This window comes from Danio rerio, chromosome 10 (assembly GCF_049306965.1).
Source record: "Danio rerio strain Tuebingen ecotype United States chromosome 10, GRCz12tu, whole genome shotgun sequence".
Taxonomy (NCBI): domain Eukaryota; kingdom Metazoa; phylum Chordata; class Actinopteri; order Cypriniformes; family Danionidae; genus Danio; species Danio rerio.
This window is the reverse complement of record NC_133185.1, coordinates 37,731,191-37,756,303: the sequence shown is the minus strand read 5'-3', so window position 1 is coordinate 37,756,303 and position 25,113 is coordinate 37,731,191. Positions and strand designations below refer to the sequence as shown.

At 39.0% G+C, this 25,113-nt stretch overlaps 1 protein-coding gene and 1 long non-coding RNA gene across 6 annotated transcripts in view; one reads left to right on the top strand and one right to left on the bottom strand.

Annotated features, from left to right (window-relative positions):
• The window catches only part of LOC141376421 (uncharacterized), a 71,678-nt gene extending 51,209 nt beyond the window's left edge, over nt 1–20,469 (top strand). The window contains exon 5 of the long non-coding RNA XR_012386448.1: nt 19,104–20,469. This is a non-coding gene — a long non-coding RNA (uncharacterized lncRNA). The remainder of the gene's footprint in view (nt 1–19,103) is intronic.
• The window catches only part of ppm1e (protein phosphatase, Mg2+/Mn2+ dependent, 1E), a 114,089-nt gene that overhangs the window by 42,643 nt on the left and 46,333 nt on the right, over nt 1–25,113 (bottom strand).

The window sequence follows — 25,113 nt, the reverse complement described above, 5'->3', positions numbered from 1 at the left end:
GGATCATAATGACCAACCAAAATGAGCTGGAAAGAAAAATTATATAAAAGTTTTACATGAAAGTACATGGATGACATGGGGTCATTAAGACAATGGATTTAATTCAAAACCTAAATAATTTTCTGAATACTTTTCTTTCCAAAAGTCTTTATTATTACATAATAACAATATGAAGTCTAGAAGATCAAGTTTGAGCAATTATCAGTCAAATAAACACAACCAGATATGAAGCTTACTAAGTGTTGTACATCTTAATCACAGATATTTATATTAGATGTCGCCTACGCTGTTGTTGTCTATTGGAAGGAATACTTCAATAGAGCCACCATTTTAGTACAGGGTAGCGCTCCCTTGAAATGAATGCAGTGGCGGACTGGCCATCCAGAGCCCAAGATATATACTCATATATACATATGATTATGATCTGGAGTTTTCCCGGTGGTCAGTATGCAAATATTTTTTTTAAAATACTAAATTTATAATTTTACATCATTTTTCTACATGGATGGATAAGTGACCGCACAGGCATTGCTGATAAAGAGTGTGTATTTGTGTGCATGGAAATGTATTATCCTCCCTGCCTGTTAAATTTGATCTAATCCGTGTCCTGAAACACGCCCCTCTCCTGCTTTCACTTCTCATTCTCAAGGAGGGAGCGATGTGTTTGTGAATGAATCTCGGATATAAACGACTCGTTCACTAAGCCGACAATAATAGTTTTTTAGCATTGCAGGATCTTGTTGTCATGATTCATTTACATTGTTTGCTGATATTATTCAACAAAACTAGCATAAGCCTAGAATCTAGTGCAAGTTAATGCTACTTTTCCTTATGGCGAATGCAGTACGTGACTGTATAGACTGATTTCACGTGGCTGCCATTTCAAAAGCGAAATCGAGGCTGCGGTAGGAAGAAACCCGGAAGTATCGCATGGGTCACAAAGGAGCGTTGTGTACCTTCCGAGTGAACCGAAGGTCTGTTCTGAATGGATAATGAAAATAAAAGCGATATCAGACCTCATTTTCAGCTAAGTTAAGGGAAATGGCACTAGTTAGCTAACGTTATCTTTCCCAAACACACGTTTTAGATGCTTTTAAACTCTAGTTAATGAACTGATTCTTTTATGATTGCGATTGGTCGAGAAGGTCATCAGTTTACTGCATTTGTTTGTAGTCCACAGCACAGTGTGGCAATGTTTATAGTGCTGATCCTATACTTTCTGGTTCCGTCCCACCGCAGCCTCACTTTCGTGTTTAAAATGGTGGCCACGTGAACTAAACATATTATCATCAATAACGTTACTTGTTTATCACAAAAGTTTGTAACACATAAAATTGTAAAAAAAAGTAAATATTACCCATGAAATGTGATGCCTTTATGCTTTGTTTTCTTGTTACTACACACGCATACAGCACAAAAGTCCAGCATTTTCACTTTGGCTTTGGTTTTGACTAGTGTGGCTCAATGACATTTGTGCTGGGAGCACTGTACAAATGTGGCGGCGCAATTGACACATGCTCAATGTTTGTATGCGCTATCTAGTGTACATGTATCTATGCATCTTAATAATGCATCAAAATGCCTCTGCTCTGGTGGCCTTACCAACATGAAGCTGTACGGCACCGACAGCTGATGCGCCTGCGTAACCATGACAACCCTGACAGCAGCGCCATGCTCAATGTCGGCTGTACCATAACAACGGCTTGCTGTGGTGAGCGATGTTGTAGTGTGGAAAACAGACACCATCCGCCCTCAGGCCAGAACACACGCTAGATATTAGAAATCAGAGCAGTCTCAAACTGTTTCACACACACTCACACACACAGTGAACACAAGAGGTTGGAATACCAGCCGTGCAGACAGGAGGGCGGAAAGTGGAGCGCTCTCAAGGACGACTCAATGACGGTCTGCTCCAAATGAAAGATCCAGCAGAGAGATGAAAAGGAGGCTAAAAGCTAACAGCCAACAGCTTCTTCCAAACAACATGATGTAGTCAGTTCATCTAGAACAAGTGATGAAACTGAGTTCACGATCCCTTCACGCATTACATAACACTATTACTTATACCATGCATGTATAATGTTTTCATATATTTTTCTATCTATCTATCTATCTATCTATCTATCTATCTATCTATCTATCTATCTATCTATCTATCTATCTATCTATCTATCTATCTATCTATCTATCTATCTATCTATCTATCTATCTATCTATCTATCTATCTATCTATCTATCTATCTATCTATCTATCTATCTATCTGTCTGTCTGTCTGTCTATATATATGTCTTTCTGTCTGTGTCTATCTGTCTATCTGTCTATCTATCTATCTATCTATCTATCTATCTATCTATCTATCTATCTATCTATCTATCTATCTATCTATCTATCTATCTATCTATCTATCTATCTGTCTGTCTGTCTATATATATGTCTATCTATCTATCTATCTATCTATCTATCTATCTATCTATCTATCTATCTATCTATCTATCTATCTATCTATCTATCTATCTATCTATCTATCTATCTATCTATATATATCTGTCTGTCTGTCTGTCTGTCTGTTTATCTATCTATCTATCTATCTATCTATCTATCTATCTATCTATCTATCTATCTATCTATCTATCTATCTGTCTGTCTGTCTGTCTGTCTGTCTGTCTGTCTGTCTCTCTGTCTGTCTGTCTGTATGTCTATCTATCTATCTATCTATCTATCTATCTATCTATCTATCTATCTATCTATCTATCTATCTATCTATCTATCTATCTATCTATCTATCTATCTATCTATCTATCTATCTATCTATCTATCTATCTATCTATCTATCTATCTATCTGTCTTTCTGTCTGTCTGTCTGTCTGTCTGTCTCTCTGTCTGTCTGTTTATCTATCTATCTATCTATCTATCTATCTATCTATCTATCTATCTATCTGTCTGTCTGTCTGTCTGTCTGTCTGTCTGTCTCTCTGTCTGTCTGTCTGTATGTCTATCTATCTATCTATCTATCTATCTATCTATCTATCTATCTATCTATCTATCTATCTATCTATCTATCTATCTATCTATCTATCTATCTATCTATCTATCTATCTATCTATCTGTCTTTCTGTCTGTCTGTCTGTCTGTCTGTCTCTCTGTCTGTCTGTTTATCTATCTATCTATCTATCTATCTATCTATCTATCTATCTATCTATCTATCTGTCTGTCTGTCTGTCTGTCTGTCTGTCTGTCTGTCTGTCTGTCTATCTTTAGTCTGTCTATTTGTCTGTCTATATATATGTCTTTCTGTCTGTGTCTGTCTGTCTATCTATCTATCTATCTATCTATCTATCTATCTATCTATCTATCTATCTATCTATCTATCTATCTATCTATCTATCTATCTATCTATCTATCTATCTATCTATCTATCTATCTATCTATATCCATCTTTAGTCTGTCTGTCTGTCTCTCTATCTATCTATTTGTCTATTCTGACTGTCTGCCTATCTATCCATTTTTTGACACCTAAGTAACTTTGATGTATGATTCAGATCCTATGGATATTCTCATTCTATGACATCATGCGCGTCACAGGGGCAGTGATACTTATTGGTGTCTGCCATGACAGAAAGATGAAAAGATGAAGCAAAAAGTGACAGTGAAGTGGGGGAGGAACTGATGGCCTGAGGAGGGGACGAAGACAGAAAGAGAGATATGACATGCCAATTGCCATCACATTCTGGGATCCTCCTCCGCATTTCCATTCATAGAAATTCTCCTGCTATCTCTCTCTCTTGCGCGCACGCATGCAGCCGTCACCACCTGAGGGGGAGGGGGGTGCCGAGGTGGGCAGCTCTGATTGGCTGAAACTCTCGGGCAATGCAAAGGTGAGCCAATAGGAGACGCCTGCTTTTTGAGCAGCACAGAGGAGTCAGAGGCATGCTAAAGAATAAGGATTAGAGTGGAGCCTTTTTAGTATAAATAAAATAAATAAAAATAAGACACGTTGCTTCCTTTATCCCCAGACTTCAAAGCAGCACACACAGTGACGTCTGTGTAGTAGGCTACTAAAATCTCACAGCATGGTTACGTGTTGCCAGAGAGACTGCGAACAAAAAAATAAGCATAAATGGAAGTGGCTTTGTGTTCATATCTGTCGTGTTTAACAGATTAGCCTGGTTACAGAAGATAAATTCCTCTATACAGCAGGAGGGTAGTAAAAAAAGAGCTAGAGAGTGAGAGAAACGGGGATGTGTGTCGGGGAGCCTTGCTTTGACGTCATTGGGAGAAACGAAGGCTCAGTGTGCCTAACACTATAGTCACACTTCACGTCAGTAGAGAAACGATGCTTTGCGCACACCAATACACACTGCTGATAATCATAACCAGCTACAACAAGACCCACACACACACATTTAGTTTTCTCAATGCAGTAATTAAGCAAAGTACAAGAGGCTGTGTTATATTTTAATAGGCTTAGTTGCCTTAATAGTCCTCAAATGCCATATTACTGGATAATGAATAGTGGATAATTCAAATATGGTCAGTAAATATAAAGATTAAGTGTGTACACTGTTGTAATCCTGTAACATGGCGTAAGTCTTAAATAAATATTCATTCATTTTCTTTTCGGCTTATTCCCTTTATTAATCAGGGGTCGCCCCAGTGGAATGAACCGCCAACTTATCCAGCATGTGTTTTACGCAGCAGCTGCCTTCCAGCCACAACCCAGCACTGGAAAACACCCATAAACTCTTGCATTCACACAAACACTACAGGCAATTTAGCTTATTCAATTCATCTATAGCGCATGTCTTTGGACTGTAGGGGAAACCGGAGCACCCGGAGTAAACCCACGCCAACACAGGAAGAACATGCAAACTCCACACAGAAACGCCAACTGACTCAGACGGGGCTTGAACCAGGGTCCTTGGTGTGAGGCCCTTCTTAAATAAAAATATAGCATAAGAATAATGGTGGTTTTATTTTGTTTTCATATTTCAACTTTCCCTAGATGAGTTTCCCTAAATGAGACGATGAAAGTAATTACCATGAAAATTGTAAAGGAATAAACAGATTAAGAGTGTTTATTTGCTGAAATTCGTATTAAAATTTGTTTTATTTGTATTGTGCAATGTATATTTGTAAGGTCTTTATCAATTGTGTATATCGTGAAAAGGGGAAAAGCAATAAATCGTATGAATGTTGTAATGATTAAAGAATTTTTCGTTAAAAACGCGTGAAGGTCATGTGACCATCGGGAAGAACACAGCATCTCATTTCTCACAGGACGCATTCTGTGTTCTCCCGGTCTCTCGAGTTCGTTCTTTTGAGGTAATTTGGTCAGAGTACTCTCCACAATAACACGAGTCCGAAATGAGAAACAGCCAGAGAAACCTGTGAGAAAACAGTCATTATTTTCACAGTTATTCATTCATTAATTTTTTTTTCGATTTAGTCCCTTTGTTAATCTGTGGTCGCCCCAGCAGAATAAACCGCCTACTTATACAGCATATGTTTTACGTAGCGGATGCCATTTCAGCCGCAACCCACTGGGAAACACTCACACACTTGCATTCACACACAAACGACCAAATTACCTTAATCAATTGACCTATAGCACATGTCTTTGTACTGTGGGGGAAACCGGAGCACCCACACACATGGGGAGAACGTGCAAACTCCACAGTCCACACAGAAATGCCAACTGACCCAGCCGGGGCTAGAACCAGCGACCTCCTTGCTGAGAGGCGATCGTGCTACCCACTGTGCCACCCTGACGCCATTTTCGCAGTTATGTTCTAGTAAATCTGTTTTAGCAAATCCATAAAATTGTGTGAATATATATGGAAGAGTCTGTCTTTGTTTCAGTGTGATTTGGCATGCATGTTCTAACCCACCTACTGCAAAATCATGTCACACACACACACACACTCACACACACACACACAAGGCTCTTACACAAGGCTCACGAGGGAGTTTCTACTCCTACATTAACTTTCAACCGTCCTTGACTGTGTAAGATCCCCCAAACACTGGAGTGTGTGTGAGTATGAGAGGATTTTCCTTTTCACACACAGCTTCTCCTCTGAGACGGCAGTTCAGAAGAGCTGTAAGGGGCTGTTCTGTTGTTGACGTGCTGCTATAATGAAGTATCAAGAAGATTAAACTGTATGTTAAATATGCTTGTACAGACAAACTAAAGGGATTGTCTGCCAAAAATGCCCAAATTTACTCACCATTATATTGTTCCACCTCGCATGACTTTATATTTTTCTTCAATGAAACTCAAAAGTAAGGTTTATTAGGTTTTATAAGTTTTATATACTGTAGGCCAGGGATGTCCAAACTCAGTCTTGAAGGGCCGGTGTCCTGCATAGTTTAGCTCTAACTTTCTTCAACACACTTGCCTGGAAGTTTTAGTATACCTTGAAAGAGCTTGATTAGCTGGTTCAGGTGTGTTTAATTGAGGTTGGAACTAGAATATGCCGAACACCGGCCCTTCAAGACTGAGTTTGGACATCCCTGGGCTACAGTATATAAAACTTATAGGCAACTTGTAGGCAAATTGGCTGTGACTTAACTCAAATATATCCTTTCAAGAGTTCCCACTTAGATATGCTTGGCACTTATAGCAGGTTTGGCATGCTGTCCCGGGAGAAAACCCTGAGCTCGGAGATATTTGAGCCCAGGGCTCCCGCCCGGTCTAGAAGCATATCAGGAGAACCGAGATCAGGTAGGTCTCGATCGCTCCCCCTTTAGAAGGGGAGAAAAAGGAGGAGATGGGGTGGAAGGGGGGATTCTTCCAAAAGGAAGATAGTGCAATAAGGAGAAAGTGATCCATTTATATTAAGCTAGGATCATTCTGATTGGATTATTACTGATTACGGATGAGTGGCCAGCGGTGCACAATCATATCACGTGCTTCTCTCGAAATTAGTTTATGAAACTTCACAATGTGAGTTTTGTAAGATTATCATCATTTATGTGTAATGTTGCCATAGTTGATCTGAGAAATGTAGTGGATGACAACATTTACACCACATAATGCTTTTGTGAATTTGTTTATTCATGATATTTTATTTTAACAGTCCAACACTGGAAAAAATGTATCCGTAAATGAGCAGTTTTCCACTTTTGTTATTTATGTTTTTATTTTTTCTCCATTTTATGCTTTTGAATTGCATTTTGGGACCTTGATCTTTCTGTTAACAACTTTTAAACTAGCAAAGTTTAAAAAAAAAGATTTTTATTAACATTTTTAATAGTATAAAGTAAAATGTTTTCTGGGTTGGTGTTGTATATTATGGTGCAAAAACCTTGTAATAAGCTGCCAGTTTTTCAGTTATTTTGCAAACATATTTCTCTCTTTATTTCTTATACATTACTGTATATTATGTATGTACTACTAAAATGCCATTAAAAGTCACTTTGTTAAACTATAGAGTTGAATTTTTAACATTAAAAGTCGACCGAGCAAAAAATATTCTTTGTCTATTGAAATATGCATCAAAACCACTTTTTAAATCCTGGCTTTCAGAATTTTCTAGCACTTTACATTTAGAGAGACGTGCTGCATCCCAATTCGCAAACTATTCCTCCTAAATAATATTCGAAAATAGAATTAGTATATCCTAAACCATAGTATGTTGAAAGGAGTATGCCAAAGGTTCCCGGATGGTTGGATGGAAGCGTCTATACTCTAACTGCTAATACTGCCGACAGTACATTGAGCATTGGACGTGAATTTGATAAGCACTACATACTCAGATAAAAAGTGCAAACATGGCGGACACGTGAGACTAACCATCAAGTAGAGAGGCTTCGGTCAACTTGTTTGAATTACTGTTAATCAATATCTGGCCAACTGGAAAATATTTAAACCGTGTTTTCCGTGTTATACTTCATCTGCAACAACAATGTGAACTTCTATAAAGAATTGTTTGGACATTTAACTTCTGAATGCATAATTATCCAAAAGACCTGAGGAGATTTCTCTGCATGAAAAACTCACAAATGGCAGATTATCCTGCTGCTGCTTCTCCAATAATGTAGGTAATTAAATATAAAGGAAATGTGGATGATGTCTTAAGACGATTGACAGGGGATGTAACTAAGCAACATAGCAATCTGTTAACGAGAAAGTAGTATGTCTCAAAGCTTGCATACTCTTCCGTTACACACTCAAAAGTATGTACTTTTCCTTTACAAAAAAAGTTCATAGTCTTAGGGCGTATTATAAGTATGTGAATTGGGATGCAGCAGTGGACACACTCTTTCTGATAGCATTGCTGGCTTTGAAGCCACCTGGAAACCTTTTTAATTATCTGTCAAAGGATAAAAGGTAAAAGTTATGACCCTGTCATTGTTTGCAAGATCACTATATTGCCTGTACCTACTGGCCTAGAAGTGAAGTTTTTATTTAAACTAATTTCGAGAGGAGCATGTGCTCATGATTGACCCAGATGGTCCACATTAGCTGATTACGATCCTCCAATCAAAGGATCCCAAATCACTATATATATCCTCATTTCCTTTCTACAACTATCTTCGTCTGGAAGAAACCCCCCTCCACCCCTTCTTCCTCCTTTATCCAGAATGGGCGGCACGGTGGCCCAGTGACTAGCACTGTTGCCTCACAGCAAGAATACCAATGGTGTTGGGTCCTCGCTGAGCCATCTGGTATTTCTGTGTGGAGTTTGCATGTTCTCCCCGTGTCCGTGTGGGTTTCCCCCAGGTTCCCCGGTTTCCTCCCACCATCCGAATGTGCTCTATATTATAGATAAAATAAGCCTAAACCTTTTTTATAATGTCTTTCTCTCAGGAAGTTTGCCTTGGCCTCAGCAGCGGGGGAGTTTGAGATAGACCTGAGCTCAATCTCCACTGCCCCTGCAAAAGGGGGGGAGCCCTGGGCTTGAGGATCCCTTGAGCTCAGGGCTCTCTCCGGGGACAGCATGCCAAACAAGCTATGTATAAATCATGAGCTAAGTGTGAACTCTTGAAATATATAACATTGTTAACCTGTGTATAAAACTTTTTTCTTTTGTTTGCCTTTTATTTTCTGTCTTTATAGTTGTTGTTGCTTTTTGAATTGTTTTGTGTTGCTTTAAGATCAAAAAAAAAATAATAATATAAAAATAGTAGCAAAGAACTTAAAATTTTAAGGCAACAAACTTCAGGACAGAATTGACTCAACTTTCAACCCAATTACTGCCCTTGACTCAATTTATGTTGAGTCAACTCAAAAATATCCTGAAGTTTGTTGCCTTTTTAAGTTGAATCAACTTTCTTTTTACAGTGCAATTTACAACCGTAAATAACTGGAAAACACTTGTGAAACACAAAATACTGGAACTGTTAATTGACAAATATATTTGACAGTGTAGTCTCCGTTTATTATGTTTAGAATATCAACATTGGCTGTCTGAAAATACATTCTTGATGCATTTTGGCGTCATTTGGTAGTCAAGTGAGAGTTGCAAATGAACAGAACTTAAGGCAAAGAGGCCACCAACATTAACAAAAATGGTCCTCAAATTCAAGATAAAGAAGCAAAGTTAATTAAAACTAATATAGCTGTTGTAATTAGTGATTAAAATGGATTACATTTCGATCTGCTCATGATTCAGATTTAGCATGTTTTTGTTTCTTTGTGGAGTTGAGCATTGTAGCCAATCACACACATTCCTCCTAAGGTTATTAAAGTTGCACAGAATTGGATGGGTTAGATTAGTCACTGCTAAAACACTGGAGATTTGTTGAGTGTAGTTCATCACTGACAGATTTTTTGCACAAATACTTTTAAACAACAAACAAGCAAGAGGCACATTTAGCTGCTTCAGTGATTTTACAGGAGTTTTTGCATAACTTATACTAGACTAACACCATGTTCAGCTAAATTAGGATGTGTCATTCCTTCAAACACAAAAACTGTACAAACAACATGTTTCTGTTTGTTTTTGTTGTCAGTCACACATTGGACAACGTTTTAATTACACCTTGTCAATTGTGGTTATGATCAGTTTGACAGACTCCTTAATAAGCAAAGTTTCCTAGTAATATTACTTTATCTATACAGTACATTTTTTATATCAGTAACAGTCAACAAAGAGTTTACACTTACATAAAGCTTGAATGACTAGTATTGACTGAAAATTCAAAGCATTTTTTCAAAATATGTGTCAAAATAAGATTTGTCACTAAAAATCATTCTGCTAGCTGAAACACAGAGAAAGTTATAAACAAATCAAGACACAAAATCCCCCTAAAATGACCCTAACTTGCCAAATTAACCTAGTTAAGCCTTTAAATGTCTCTTTAAATATAAAATAAATCAGTTATTGGAAATGATTTATTAACACTATTATGTTTACAAATGTGTTGAAAAAATCTTTCCGTTAAACACAAATTGGGGGAAAAAATATACAGGGGGGCGAATAATTCAGGAGCGCTAATAATCTGACAATAATCTGACTTCAACTGTACACGAGGGGAGACTAAGGCTGCATGGTTCAAGTGATTCAATTCTGATTCTTTTCTCCCATATGGCACTGATCGGATATGTCCCATGTACGTGTAAACAGGAAAAATATCACATAGATTGCGGTTTACTCAAATCAGATTTAGGCCTTGTTCATATGTGTTGTTGTCTTGTTTATATCAGCTTATCTGATATGTATTGGATCTGTGCGCACATGTCTATAGTAGGCATACTACTGTTTGGAAAAGTCAAGGTTTTAAAACCGGCAAAATTTTCTGTAATACCGTTCCCACGGTACTGTATGTGTAAGAATTTTTATTTATTTATTTAATTATTTTTTTTAGGACAACAGCAACTCCAGTAGAAAACAAAAAACAAAGATGCGGTTTAAAATTGTAAAGAAATCAGTGTTTTTTACACAATTGAAAACAGCAGAAGTCAATTAATCTTTTGAATTCTTTAGCCTGACGTGTTTACTGCTCCAAACTATTATAAATCTTTCCAAAAATGTAATATATTGTTTTCAAAGCGGCAAAAAAGTTTTTTTTTTTTACTCAAACATTTAAAAAGAATACATTTCAGAGCAGTAATCACAATACAATGATAGCGTGAAACCGTGATGTTTTTAATCAAGGTTATCACACCGTCCGAATCTTATACCGGCCCATGCCTAGTCTATAGTGTAAGCAGGTAGATTGGATTTTCACCTGTCAATGCGAGTCGCCCATCATTAAAAACCAAAGCGAATGACGTGAACTCTGATGCTGTCATTTCGGAACAGGCTTCAGCACAGTCCCAAAGCTTCTAAACCAGAGGTGGGCAAACTACGACCCGCAGGCCATGCGGTCCGATGTACACTTTCATCCGGCCCGCAAGGGAGTTTTTAAAATGCTGCTTCTGAGTAACGGTTTGGTTTCAGAATTAGTAAATTAGTGATGCAATACAAGTGAATGCCATTTGATGGCAGTATTGCACGCGGTAAAGTTAGCGCAACCAGTAGAATTAAAACACACTCTATGTGGATATTAAAATGCACTCGCCCGTTAATGACTAAATATGAGTCAGGTGTAAAAAAAAATTACTCTGAATGTTGTGTGTTTAAGGAAGAATGGACAACAAAATACTTCAACAATATCGGACAGAAAGCGGTAGGTCTAATAAGCCAAGAAATTATTGCTGTTTTTAAAGACTACAACCTAAGGGGCTGATCACACCGAACGCGTATTTATGTTCCGTCTTTTTGTTGACAAGAAAAAAAGGAGCGCGGTGCGCTTTCTTATGTCGTTAGGCAACGACTGAATCAGCTAGGTGTTTTGCGAGAGTGTTGCTGTTAATATTAATAAAACTTTATTTTTGGGCTTCTTGTTCACGTTAACACACTCATAATAACATGACTTGGAATAACAAAGACTTAGATTCTTCCGTTTCATCTCATAGTTTTATGATTGATATGAGCACATTAATACAAGCTCAAATGAGATTGTTGTGAATTTGACTTCATTTATATAATAATTGCTGGTTAAATGTGTTAATTTTTGTCTTAGAATATATTTTCCATGCGTACATCTACTTTAGAAAGGTCTTTTATCAAAGATTTGTGGTTTTATCAGGTTTTATGATGATTGATCTTTGTATTCTAAAAGCAGTGAAAATTAGATGATTGTACATTTGACTGAATAATACACTTTAAGAACTATTTTTAATGTGTTAATATGAGATTTTTTCTATCAGACAATATATTTTCTATTCTCCACTGTAAAAATTATTACATTATTATTATTAGTATTATATTTTATGAGAGATTGTTTTATTGCTTTTTGATGATTGATAAGGGATGATAGATATAAATAGCAGTGCAAATTCATTTGACTTGTACATTTGACTCAATAATAACTATTAAAAAAACTCTGTTTTGTGTTAATGTGACATGTTTCTGTCTGGTATTACATGTTCCATGCATACTGCCACTATAAGTAAAAGTTATTTTTTGAAGGATGTGACATGTGGCCCTTCACTTATTTTGCAAAACTTGATGTGGCCCACGGGTCTAATAAGTTTGCCCACCACTGTCCTACATTGTCATTTAGCACAAGTTTTTAAGCATGTTAACGAGAGAGCGAGAGAGAGAGTGAGAGAGAGAGAGAGAGAGAGAGAGAGAGAGAGAGCAACATCCGCCACATATCCTATTTTGATGGTTTTTAACCTTTATAATATAAACTATTATAAAACTGTAGCACACATCACATGCATAAATCACGGCATGGACATGACATTACGAAGCCTACTGATTTAAAAATACCTAGATTAAAAGAAGATGGCATAATAAGAACTGTTCTGTCATCTTTTAAAAGATGATGTAAGCAGGTCAGCAAAACAATCGGATACAGTCTCAAAATCGAAAATTGAGCATTAAGATCTGCAGTGTAAATGCAGCCTAAATAATGACCCGTTTCCTTTTAATGAGTACAATATGCACAACATGCCATGTATAATTGTGTAATATGGCATGCAAACGGACTTCCCCAGTTGTTTAAAACTGCTGGTGGGTGAAAATGAGTTTGTGAGTGCTTGTTGATAAGTTGGAGTGTATGTGTGTGTTCATATATGACTCAAGGGTTATTAATAGCAGCATGCAGGATTAACACTAAACTAAATCCTCTTCCTGTCCATCACTCGTTCTCTCTCTATCAGTCGCTCTATTACACCCACTATCCTCCCACACACAAGTGCGCGCACACACAAACAGTAACAGCATGCCTAAAAAAAGACTAGTGCTTGTTCTGGGTCAAGGGCCTTCATGAAAACCCCACTTTTCCCATCATTCCTCTCTTCCTCAGTATAGCGCCTCAGAGTCACGCTTTCGGGAAAGGGAGGGAGGGAGAGAAAAGAGAGGCGATAGCGTCATCGTGCCCACGCATCGCGCTAACCCACACTTTTCATACTCTCTTCTTTGACCTGACTGCTGACGTCGCGCAGGTTGAAAAGAGCTTTGCATACCTTTACCGACAAAGTGAGGAAGAGCTAAAAAAAAGAGAGAGACAGAATGTGAGATGTGATGATAAAGGGAAAAATGGGGTTTTATCGGAAATGGCTGCTTATTGATGTCACAGGAAGTCTGTGTTATCTCAGGTAACAGGAGGTGGGGTACGCTGCGTAACTGGGCTTCTATTTATGGCAATTTTTGAAGTGATAAATGTCATAGTGTGTTTCTACAATCATTTCTGGAGGCAGCATTTTATATCATCATCAGGCGCTTTAATAATTGTGTATATGTGACGTCATATTATAATTACGTTAACAAATTAGTCAACTATCTGAAAAGAAAAGAAACGGAAAACAATCCTATTTGACTGGGATGTTCTACTGAAGAAGAAAAGAAGTCACCTACAACTTAGATAGCCTGAGGGTGATTAAATTAACAGCAAGTATCTATTTCTTTTGGTGACCTCTCCTCTAAATAATAATATATAATATGGGGTTTCACGGTTTAAAGGGTCACCAAACACCTAAACACATTTTTTTGAGCTGTTGACAGTCATATATGTGTCTCACGCTGCTAAAAACACTATTAGCACATATATATTTCACAAAAAAAGTGAAAATTGGTTATTTTTGTGTTATTTCGAGCAAATTCGTTCTTCCGGTTTGAACTGAATTTTTGAAGCTGCGTCACGACGATTAGATGCTGTATTCCAGCGTGTAGACTGGTTGTTGTACCTGGTAGTACTTTTTGACGTCTCTGAGTGTGCTGCGTTCATTCATGAGAAAGACTGGGTTCAAACCAATCGACGCGCTCTATTGTGTATGCGGTGCAACTTCATTAATTTGCATGAAAGCTTCGAAGACTGTTTGTACCTATACAGTGTTCAGACGGCAGAGAGACGTCGCGTTGTGTTGCCTAAACAAGTGGAAGAAGAATTATTTGGAGATACAGGCCATCAGTGTTGCTTTTCTTATTTGCTGCATTGAAGGTTTTGTTTTTATTTTCTCGCTATGAGAGCGCAGCTGGTCTCACGTGTGGATAACAGTGCACGCAACGCTCGACAAAAATACGTGTCGAAGGAACATTTTTTAGCGAAGAACTTTTTTTCCTCTGAAAATGGTAAAATCCAGAATTGCTGCTCGTCTCCTTTTAATAAAGATATGGCTCCAGTTGGTGTTGATTGTCCTGTCTCTACAGATTTAGTAAGTGTGTGCGATCAGTGTCTTTGTTTATTCAGAGGCAAAGTTAGTTCGTATTGTAAGCAGTATTCTTTCAGTGTTTAAAGACGGACCTTAGTCAAATGATTTCTAAGTTACTAAAGTTTACAGTACGTTAATATCACTATAATATTATAGACTGAAAGATCCGCTGTAAATGCTGCTCTTTGAGTGTAAACGTAAACACCGCTATCAAACTATTATCTCCGTTTAGGATTTTCATCGCATTTTGTGACAGGAATAACACACACTACCTTCCAAGTGCATCTAAGTTACAGAAAAATGTGGAGGGTTTTCACCGTGAGGTACCGCACGGCTCTCATTCACCGTGCGGTATCCAACACTACTTTAAAAATACACGCTTCCAGCAGTTCCTCAAATCAAAGATCTCGTTTGTCACGAGGGGCATGAATGAAATTCCTGAATGAAAGTGCCAAACTGCAATTAAAGCCCACCATTTAATAGTTTGTCAAATAATTTGATTACTGATGTCCATATAAACACAGTCACTGTTTTTCTCCCCTGCATCTGTGTGTTTGTTTTGCCGCTGTGAAAATCAGCGTCTGCCCAAATCGAAACTCCCATTTTATGCAAAGGTTTATGTACCTTCCCTCATTCCCTCCTCCGACACTCCCCCCTAAACAGAGCTGGACACGTCCACTTTCCTGACCAAACTAGAGGTGTGAAAACACTCTGTTGAAACAGGGGGGTTTCATGGCCCTTTAAAAGGCATTGCCCTAGTGTTCTCAATCTCCCGATTTAACTGGACGGCAGGACTGAACAGACTCGAGCGCACTTGTGTTGGAATGTAGGCCATCAGCACTCCAAACTGTCCACAAACGTGGTCGCCATGCCATCTGGGCATCATCGCTCGCTGGCAAGGCGGCTCTGTGTCCGAGTCTCCAGTGGGGCAAGAACACAGTGGCCTGAAACCCAGGCTGGAGATATGCCAGCGGAGGCTCCAGGCTCTGACATAATACAGCACATACCTAATGAGGGGACTTAAATGCCTTTACAAGATTCAAATATCATGTCTGGACATCTGGAGACTTGAAATTAAAATTAAAATAACCTGTTATTTATATTTAAAAAAAAACAAAATAGGGGCTCTTTAAGATCACCTAAGAATAATAAAAGCTTTTGTAGTTTCATTGTGAGTTTAGTTAAATTAATTCATGTTAACTATTAGCGCTATATTCACCTTATTCTCCGTGGACGAGCGGGCGCAGCCATCTGAATCTTTTTGGCACGAGACTTCCGGTCTCATTCATTTCCATTCATTTTTAGACATTAAAAACTGCTCGTTTCGCTGTTTGATGTTGCAAACTGATATTTCCTTATTATATTATTCTACTTGGTCTGTATAGTCATGCAAACATTTGTTTGTAGAGCAAGTAGTTTGACCGTTTTTTTGTCGTTTATTATTCCTAGTCATTTCTCCCATAGGCGACTGAAACGGAAGTTCTAAGACAATCGCGAAAACAGGCGCACTTCCGCAATTTAGAATAAGGTCAATAGCACAGTTAACATACAATAGCCCTATGAATAGTGACATAAGTTTCAATTAATATTTTAGCATGTAATAAGCCAGAATGACATGAAAATGGTAATGTTTAAACTATTAAGCTAACAAATTAAGAATCTGACACTGTTATGCATTGCAAATACATTGCAAATATTACTTAAATGCACTCTAGCTCTAGAAACGTAACTTTTGCATGGCCCTGATTAATACACTTAATAAAAATAATGTGGCTTCCCCAATGGAAATCCGCTTGGAATCCTAAAAGCTGCTGAATGTCTAAATAAAGTTGCATAATCTTAATGGCGTCGCAATCACACAAACAACGCAAAACCGTGTTATATATACATCCTAATTCCATCCTCTCCCAAGCAGTAGGTCTGTTTAGGTAATTGCTCGCTATTGAATGGTTATCCTCAATCATTGTGTCAATTATACAATGCAGCTCAAATCATGTTGCGGTCAGTATAATCATACTCTAAAAGGCTATGAACAAGCAAATACAGAATGTTAGGAGGTTAGCTGACTGCCCTTGTGAGTTATAACACCTTGTTGCTGGGTGCTAGTAGCCAGAGCATGTATAATGTTGGCCATTGAAGATCTCTGAATGTGTGGCATCTGCCCAGGCTGTTAATGAGACCTGATCAAACACATCTTTCCTGATGTGTGATTACTTAACAGAGCTATACTGTTGAATGCACGTCTCCCATTCATGTAGTTCAAGACGGGATATTGCAGGACACGTTTCTGAGTCGCACGCTCCGTCTGGATTATTTGCTTTTCTCCACAATGCATTTGCCAAACAAATTTCCTTTTTGTATTATGGAAAGCAGGGATTAGGTTGGGGTGAACTTTCATCTTTTTTCAATAGCGATATTTGGCTGATTTGCACATAAGATGACCGATCATTTTAAATATCAATATTACAGGATGAACTTGGGTGAAATGAAAAGGGATTAAAATAATGAAAGTGCAATAGAGATGTAAGGCTTTTCGTATGCTGTAAGTGAATGTTTTGTTTAATATATTTGTAAAATAATCATTATGCATGTGGACAATGCAGTTCCAGTCTTATAATTTTGTATTGATACAATCTTTGATATACATTCACTGGCCACTTTATTAGGTACACCTGTCCAACTGCTTGTTAATGCAAATTTCTAATCAGCCAATCACATGGCAGCAACTCAATGCATTTAGGCATGTAGACATGGTCAAGACGATCTGCTGCAGTTCAAACTGAGCATCAGAATGGAGAAGAAAGGTGATTTATAAGACTTTGAATGTGGCATAGTTGATTGGCTGGTTTAAGTATTTCAGAAGCTGGGATTTTCACGCACAACCATCTCTAGGGTTTACAGAGAATGGTCTAAAAAAAAAGAAAATATCCAGTGAGTGGCAGTTCTGTGGGTGCAAATGCCTTGTTGATGCCAGAGGTCAGAGGAGAATGGCCAGACTGGTTCAAGCTAATAGAAAGGCAACAGTAACTCAAATAACCACTCGATAGAGCTTTGGTATGCAGAAGAGCATCTCTAAACACACAGCTTGTCCAACCTTGAGGCAGTTGGGCTACAGCAGCAGAAGACCACACCAGGTATCACTCCTGTCAGCTAAGAACAGGAAACAGAGGCTACAATTGGCACGAGCTCACCAAAATTGGACAATCGAAGATTGAAAAAACTTTGCCTGGTCTGACACGGGGTCAGAATTTGGTGTCAACACCATGAAAGCATGGATCCATCCTGCCTTGTATCAACAGTTGGTGGTGCTGTAATGATGTTGAGCATATTTTCTTGGCACACTTTGGGCTATTAGTAAGGTGTACCTAATAAAGTGGCCGGTGAGTGTAAATATAATGTTTCAGCTTTTTTTTTTTAGCAACAAATACCAATATTCTGTCTCCATCCAACATTCAATAATGTCAATCAGCAGTCAATTTGGCTGGCAGCATTTGGATGCCTGAAAATCTGAAGGATAAATAAGGTGAGCAATATGGGCTGCGAAAATGAAGTGTGCAAGCCTATTTGAGAGCAAATGACCTAGTTGAGCCAAGGAGGACGGTTATTCAGGCTGTAGTGACACTGACGCACAGTCCTACCTTCTGACCAAAACTTTTTCCCCTTCTTTAATTTCTTACAAATTCATATTCCACAGCCTCCAATTTTCCACATCCATCCAGACATAGCATTGCATTGGAATTGCATTTGGGCCAACATCATAGATAACACTTAAAAGATGCCACCTAAAACAGATATTGTATACTGTCAGATAACACAGTGACATTTGCTCTATGCCATATTTGCAATGATTTGGTAATGAAACTAGCTCCTTATGCAGAAAACATGAACGATGTATAGGCATAAAGGGAATTTACTTTAAATAGACTGGTTTCCTATATAGGCTGCCGTTGTGTTCCTCACTGTAGAGAGGCCTCTTATGAGCCTCTGCGTCCTTCACTTCCAATATTTGGTCAGAATAACTTTAGAGGTTGTTGAGAGCAATTTCCAAGAGAAACCAGGGCACTCGGAGAGACTCTACACTTTTAAGTGCACTTATATGCCACTGAAACACATTCAGTTCCATACGAGCCAATCATGTCGCCTATACCAAGGTTGTCTCCATGGTGAGGGCGATGCTTAGTTCTTGAGGTGAATTTGCCAGTGACTCTTGAAAGAACAAACATCGCTCTTAATAATCTGACAGTTAATTAAGCATAAATTGATGTATCAGGGCGTCTTCATGAATAAATAATATTAGAGAGGCATGATGTCTTGGGTTTGATCTCATTTAATTCCCAAGAGAAGGGAACTATGATCGTATTTCTGCAGTAGAACTGCTGATATTTGAAGTTGTTTTGTTTTATATCAGGAATACTGACTATTCATTCATTCATTTTCTTCTGCTTATCCAAGGCCGGGTCGCTGGGGCAGCAGTCACAGGAGAGAATCCCAGACTTCCCTCTCCCCAGACACGTTAGTAAGACTATCACCTCTCGAGGTGTTCCCAGGCCAGCCGAGAGACATACTGTAGTCCCTCCTGCATGTTTTGGGTCTTCCCCGAGGTCTCCTCCCAGTGGAACATGCCTGGAACACCCCCCTAGGTAGGCGTCCAGGAGGAATCCGAAATAGATGCTTGAGCCACCTCAGCTGGCTTCTCTTGATGTGGAGGAGCAGCAGCTCTACTCCGACTCCTCCTGGATGAAAGAGCTCCTCCCTATCGATATACTAACTATTTTTCTGTCATTGTTTCTGTAACTTTTAGTGTTAAGTGTTCAATTATTGCAGTTGGGTTCATTTTACAATGACCAAAACAATATTTTACAGTGTTGTCGGTTAGCTGGTTTGTCCATTAATGCTATTCCATCGCGCCAATCAACTGTTTTGATGTACATCCCAGAATTTTTTTCGGTAAATGTGTTTTCATCGCAGTTTATGTGCATTTTTTTCTGATCGGATAAAATGTATGACCTACTCAGTTTCCTGAATTCATTCATTCATTCTCTTTTTGGCTTAATCCCTTTATTAATCCGGGGTTAATCAAGCACGTTTTTACGCAGCGGATGCCCATCACTGGGAAACATCCACACACACTCATTCACACTCATACACTACGGACAATGTAGCCTGCCTGATTCACCTGTACTACATGTCTTTGGATTGTGGGGGAAACCGGAGCACCCGGAGGAAACCTACGCGAATGCAGGGAGAACATGCAAACTCCACACAGAAAAGCCAACTGTCCCAGCCGAGGCTCGAACCAGCAACCTTCTTGCTGTGAGTTGACAGCACAACCTACTGCGCCACTGCTTCGCCGATGCTGAAACAATATATGTGAAGTTTATTTCTCCGAGAGAATCACGTGCCTATGTTTCCATATAACAGTCATCTTCATTTTGAAGAATCCCCCCTTCCACCCCTACTCCTCCTTTCCTAGCCCAGTGATTAGCACTGTAACAAGAACGTCACTGGTTATAGTCCTTACCAAGCCAGCCAATGTTTCTGTGCGAGTTTACACGTTCTCCCAGTGCTCATGCGGGTTTCCCCCGGGTTCCCCAGTTTCCTTTCACCGTCCAAAAACATGCAACTTAAAGGGCCATGACACCCCCCACTTTCGGTTAAAGTCTACTTCAGAATTTTTTCAAAAGATGCATGATTAATGGGCGTGGAGCTCCGCGAGCATCGGGCAGGAGTGGGCGTGGCCAGCAGGGGAGAGCGTGAGCGAACGAAGCTAGCTCACAAAATGAGACAAACCATGAGGAGACGCATGAGTTTATAGTTTACAAAGTTAAAATGCAAAGAAATAAACAGTGATTTAATGCCCTGCTACATTTGTTATTCGTAATTTCATATACACATAACCACAATTTATATCATTATAAAGATAAGTGTGTTCACGTAAACTCTATAAATGAGGACTTCTCCTTCAATCCCCGTATCCAGCAGACTCAGTGCAGCAGATCTCCTGACTCGTCTATTTTAACCATTAGCCCTGCTGGTAATCTGGAGGATTTAGGCAAACACAGCAGCACGGCGATGTGTCTGAATGTCAACGAACTCCTGATAAAAGACAGCGTCCACTATTCTCTAATTCTCGTGCTGCTCTCCCGACAAAAATGCTAGCAGCACGCACACAGCTTTGCTGTATGATCGGCCCTGACCAGATCGCGGGGGAAAACATGCAACAAACCGCGTGGATCATGGAAACAAACACATATGAGCCTTCATGAAAGGCTAAATACTGTGTGCCGTGGGTCCGTGACACAGTTCGGGCATGACTCTGGCAGGTCTCATGAATAATTAAGCAGCCGGCTCTTCTCATAGGATAAGAAAACTCTGCTATGAATAAAAATGAGAAACCGACGCGTCATCATTGCACTTGCAGTACTGCGCTACGTCACCGATTTTGATCACGCCCCAAAAATCATTTTAAACCCGGAAGCTGAAATTTGCTGACAAAAGCTCAAAATTATTCAGTTTTCCCCACAATTAAAGCTGATAGCTGCTAACATTGTCTTAACTGATGCTCAACACACACACATCTGTTAATATAAAAAAAAAAAGTTATCCAGGGTGTCCTGAACCTTTAAGTTAATTGATTAATCCAAATCGGCACCACAGACATGCACTTAGTAAGTAGTTATCTCTTAAGAGCAATCACTATCTGTTCATTGGCTACTACAAAAGGGGAGTTCTCGAGATCTACCTGCGCTCAAATTCCCCTCTCGCCTAGCAAATGGGAGAGAGCATCGGGCTCTCTCTCGGGACAGCATGCCGAACAAGCTTTACCGTACGTTCACACCGAAAGCGGCGAGAGCGTCCAAGGTCGCTCTGGCCGCCCTGGCGACAACGCTCTCTGCCTTCGGCTCCTGCGGCGAGATCGTCAAAACTCGCTACATTGATCTCATATTTAAAGGAGCCGTTGCAGCATATCAGTTACATTCCTGCATAAAACATGTTTCTAGCGTGAAAATGTTGCGCACTTCTTATCAAATTCATACAACAATGGAAGATCAAGTTGCGTGTGGTGTGGCTTTGCTCTATTTATCCAATATGTGTCCATATGTCTGAAATATCCTGAAGCAGCAATACTGTTTTGTACCGTCACATCGCAAGAGATTCACGCTTTTATAAGATAAATTTATATAACATTAATGAACATCAGTAACTCGCCAGTAACTTATTTAATGTATGTTCCTGTAGGAAAAAATTGTAAATAATTGGAAATCCGGCGACGGCAATAATCAAACCCTTGGGAACAACTGTGGTCAGAACCAAAGTTTACAGGTCTGTGTTCTCTGAACTGCTATCAAGCGATGGACGTCTTCATTCTGATTGCTTGCCGCCGAACCGCGTCATAGCTCATTAGTATAAAGTTGACTTCATTTTAACTCTCTTCGACGCTCACGCCGGCGAAGACGCGTCGCGCTGCTCCTTGCCGCTTATCGCTGCCGGCTCTCATTGAAAATTAGTGACTTCCGGCTACTTTGACGCTCTCGCCGCTTTCGGTGTGAACGTACGGTTATAATCACCCATCAGCCTCTTGAATGTGCAGCGTTACTTGCCATTTGTATTAAGCATTTTTATGCCATATTCCAAAATGTGCATAGAAATAGATGTATGGAAACATAGCTGAGGTATCGGTCGTGTTACAAATGTATCGTTCTATACCTGGTGTCGTAAAAATTAAAACAACAACCATTGAATAGTCAGAACCTGACATTTAACCATTAAAATCAACACTTGCTATTGTTCTGTGTACCAAAATCCAACATACTTCTGTCTCTTTAAAAAACTGAACCATATTAAATCAGTCCCCTGATCCTGACAAATGCGAAATTAGACTGGGCCTGCTCCAAATCACCTGCAGGAGAGTCAGTCAGTCTGATTTCAGGGCCCTCTCGCCCTATTGTCTTCCAACCCGGGATTAACACCATAATCCAGAGATTACCATTTGCACAATTTCCCAGCTCTATTTGGCTGATGACTGCCTAACAGAGTCTGGGATGTCTCAGGAAGCAGCCGGCGCTTCCGCTGCGACTGTTAATTTCGGACATCCCCGAGAAGGAATTAATCAGCGGCGTGGAGATTATTACCCAATACGCCTCTGCTGATTACGAGTTACGCAAGGAGACATCACGAGCGAGCACAAGGCCATGACTTTGGGACCATGATGTCCTGGGTTTATCATCACCGATCTATAATGCTGATCGAATTAGAGAGCCGGCAAATGAAACTACCATGTCGAGGCAAAATAATCATCATGCCCGCTTAGCAGAGTGCAGTCAGTCTAATATACTTAATCGGTAGTATGTAAGTTCTGCTCCACTAGCTTCAGAAAACAAAAATGAATGGAAGCTTCATTGACTTCCCCATTTGCATACAACCACAACACTATACGTCAAACAGGTTGCACCCAATAATTACATAAGAAACTGCCATTGGGCAAACCCATATCATTTGAACACTACAGTATATATGTAACACTGTATCAATCTACTATTGGTCGGAAAACAGACAGTCTTAAGCGAACGCCATCAGTTGAGCTAGTGTCATTTTTGGCTGATCAGAAACAACAGCTACTGAAGGTTTTAACCAAAAAATGGTTTACTCCAAAGTTCTACAAAAACATCTAGACAAGGGCTGTGTGCAAGACAGGTCTTGTTTCAGACCTCATCATTGTTTGTGTGTGGAATGCAATTCTCTGGAATGTAGAGGAGGTCAATGCTATTGTAATAGTACTGTAAAAATACTGTGACGATAAACCACAAAAATATTTCAAACCCTATTGAGTTTCCATATCTTAATCAATCCATGAATCAATCCATCAATCAAAAATCTATTTCCAAGACATGAAATATCATTCATTTTCCTTCGGCTTAGTGCTTTATTTGAACAGGGGTTGCCACAGCGCAATGAACTGCCAATTATTCCAGCATATGTTTTTCGCAGAGGATGCTAGCGCTGTGTGATTTATCAAAAACAAATCGTGAATTGAAACATTGTGATCGAAGAGGCTTCGATATGAAACATATATAGGTTATATAATTTTCCCCTCCCAGAACAAATGCGTCACTGCCGTCTGTCTGTGATAGTCTTTCTAGCCAATTGAGTGAGCACATTTTCATTCTGCCCAATCAGAATTGTGCAATTGAACTTTGCGGAAAGCCCACAATAAAACAAACAAACAGGAAACCTCAGACAAGTGGGATGATGGCATGTCGGTAATTTGGGAATATTTTAGTTTCAAAGTCACAGACACTGAACAAAAACAGCCCTGTTCTATATATTTACATTTATTCATTTAGCAGACGCTTTTATCCAAATCGATTTACAAATGACAAACTTGACAAACGCAATTAATTATTTATAGACTAATTGATGTCAAAATTGATGATCTCTGTTTAAGAGTTTTCTGTTAAAAAAACTGTTAACTGTTTGCTAGTGAAATGCTCCGTTTTTCCAATTAGACTTACTTTGCGTCCTGTAAATAGCAAATGCGCTTATGGCGCGACGCAGCTGGCTCTTAAAGGGAATGGGAGATGAGACTCTAATTGGTTTATTCTCAAAACACACCTATAACTCATTAAGAAAATAAACTCAACCCTTTTAGACCATGCGCCGCGGCGCAAGGCAGATTTCCCGTCCTTAAATTAGCAAAAACGCGTTCTGACACGCCCTGAAAGCTTTTGCGCCCTGCGTTTTGCGCTCTGCGCATGGACCGTCAAAATAGAGCCCTTAATTTCACACATCTCAATACTGCTACACTACCTATTTCTGTCTAAAAAACATGACATAATCTAGCTTTCTATAGAATCCAAATGACAAATCACTGTGATCTTCTCTCATAAAGAAAGAGTACATAATTATGCAGCCACAGAGGGGTGGCCAAACTTTAGCATAAGACACTTGGGGTGACAAGGTACAATAATACAACAAATAGAAATAGACCTTTGTCTTCGCAACCCAAATTAATATATTTTACAAATTGAGAGCTCCCACATTCTCCACAGACAGAAAGGTTCCTGACTTTAAAAAAATGTAAAGAAAATTAACAACAACAAAAAGGTACAAGAATCATTTTGTGCAAATATACAAACAAAAATAGGGACTTTATTCAACTGCTTCTTCTACCCAGTGTCATTACAGTGCACACATTCATTGTGCATTGACTATACGAACACAGAAAAAAAACTTTTGAATATGCATTTTTGTTTTATATACAGATAAAGGAAATATCATAGCTTGATAATATATTTAGTTAAGGGAACTAACCCTTTAAAATATTAATATAATTGTTTTTGGGCCACATAAAGCAATTTTTAGCACACCTGTCTTAAGTTTTGAAAAAGAGGAACCAACTGAAATAAAAAGTCCACACTTAAATGCTATTACCTAGTGTTGGGGTTTCAAAAAAAAAAAGCCT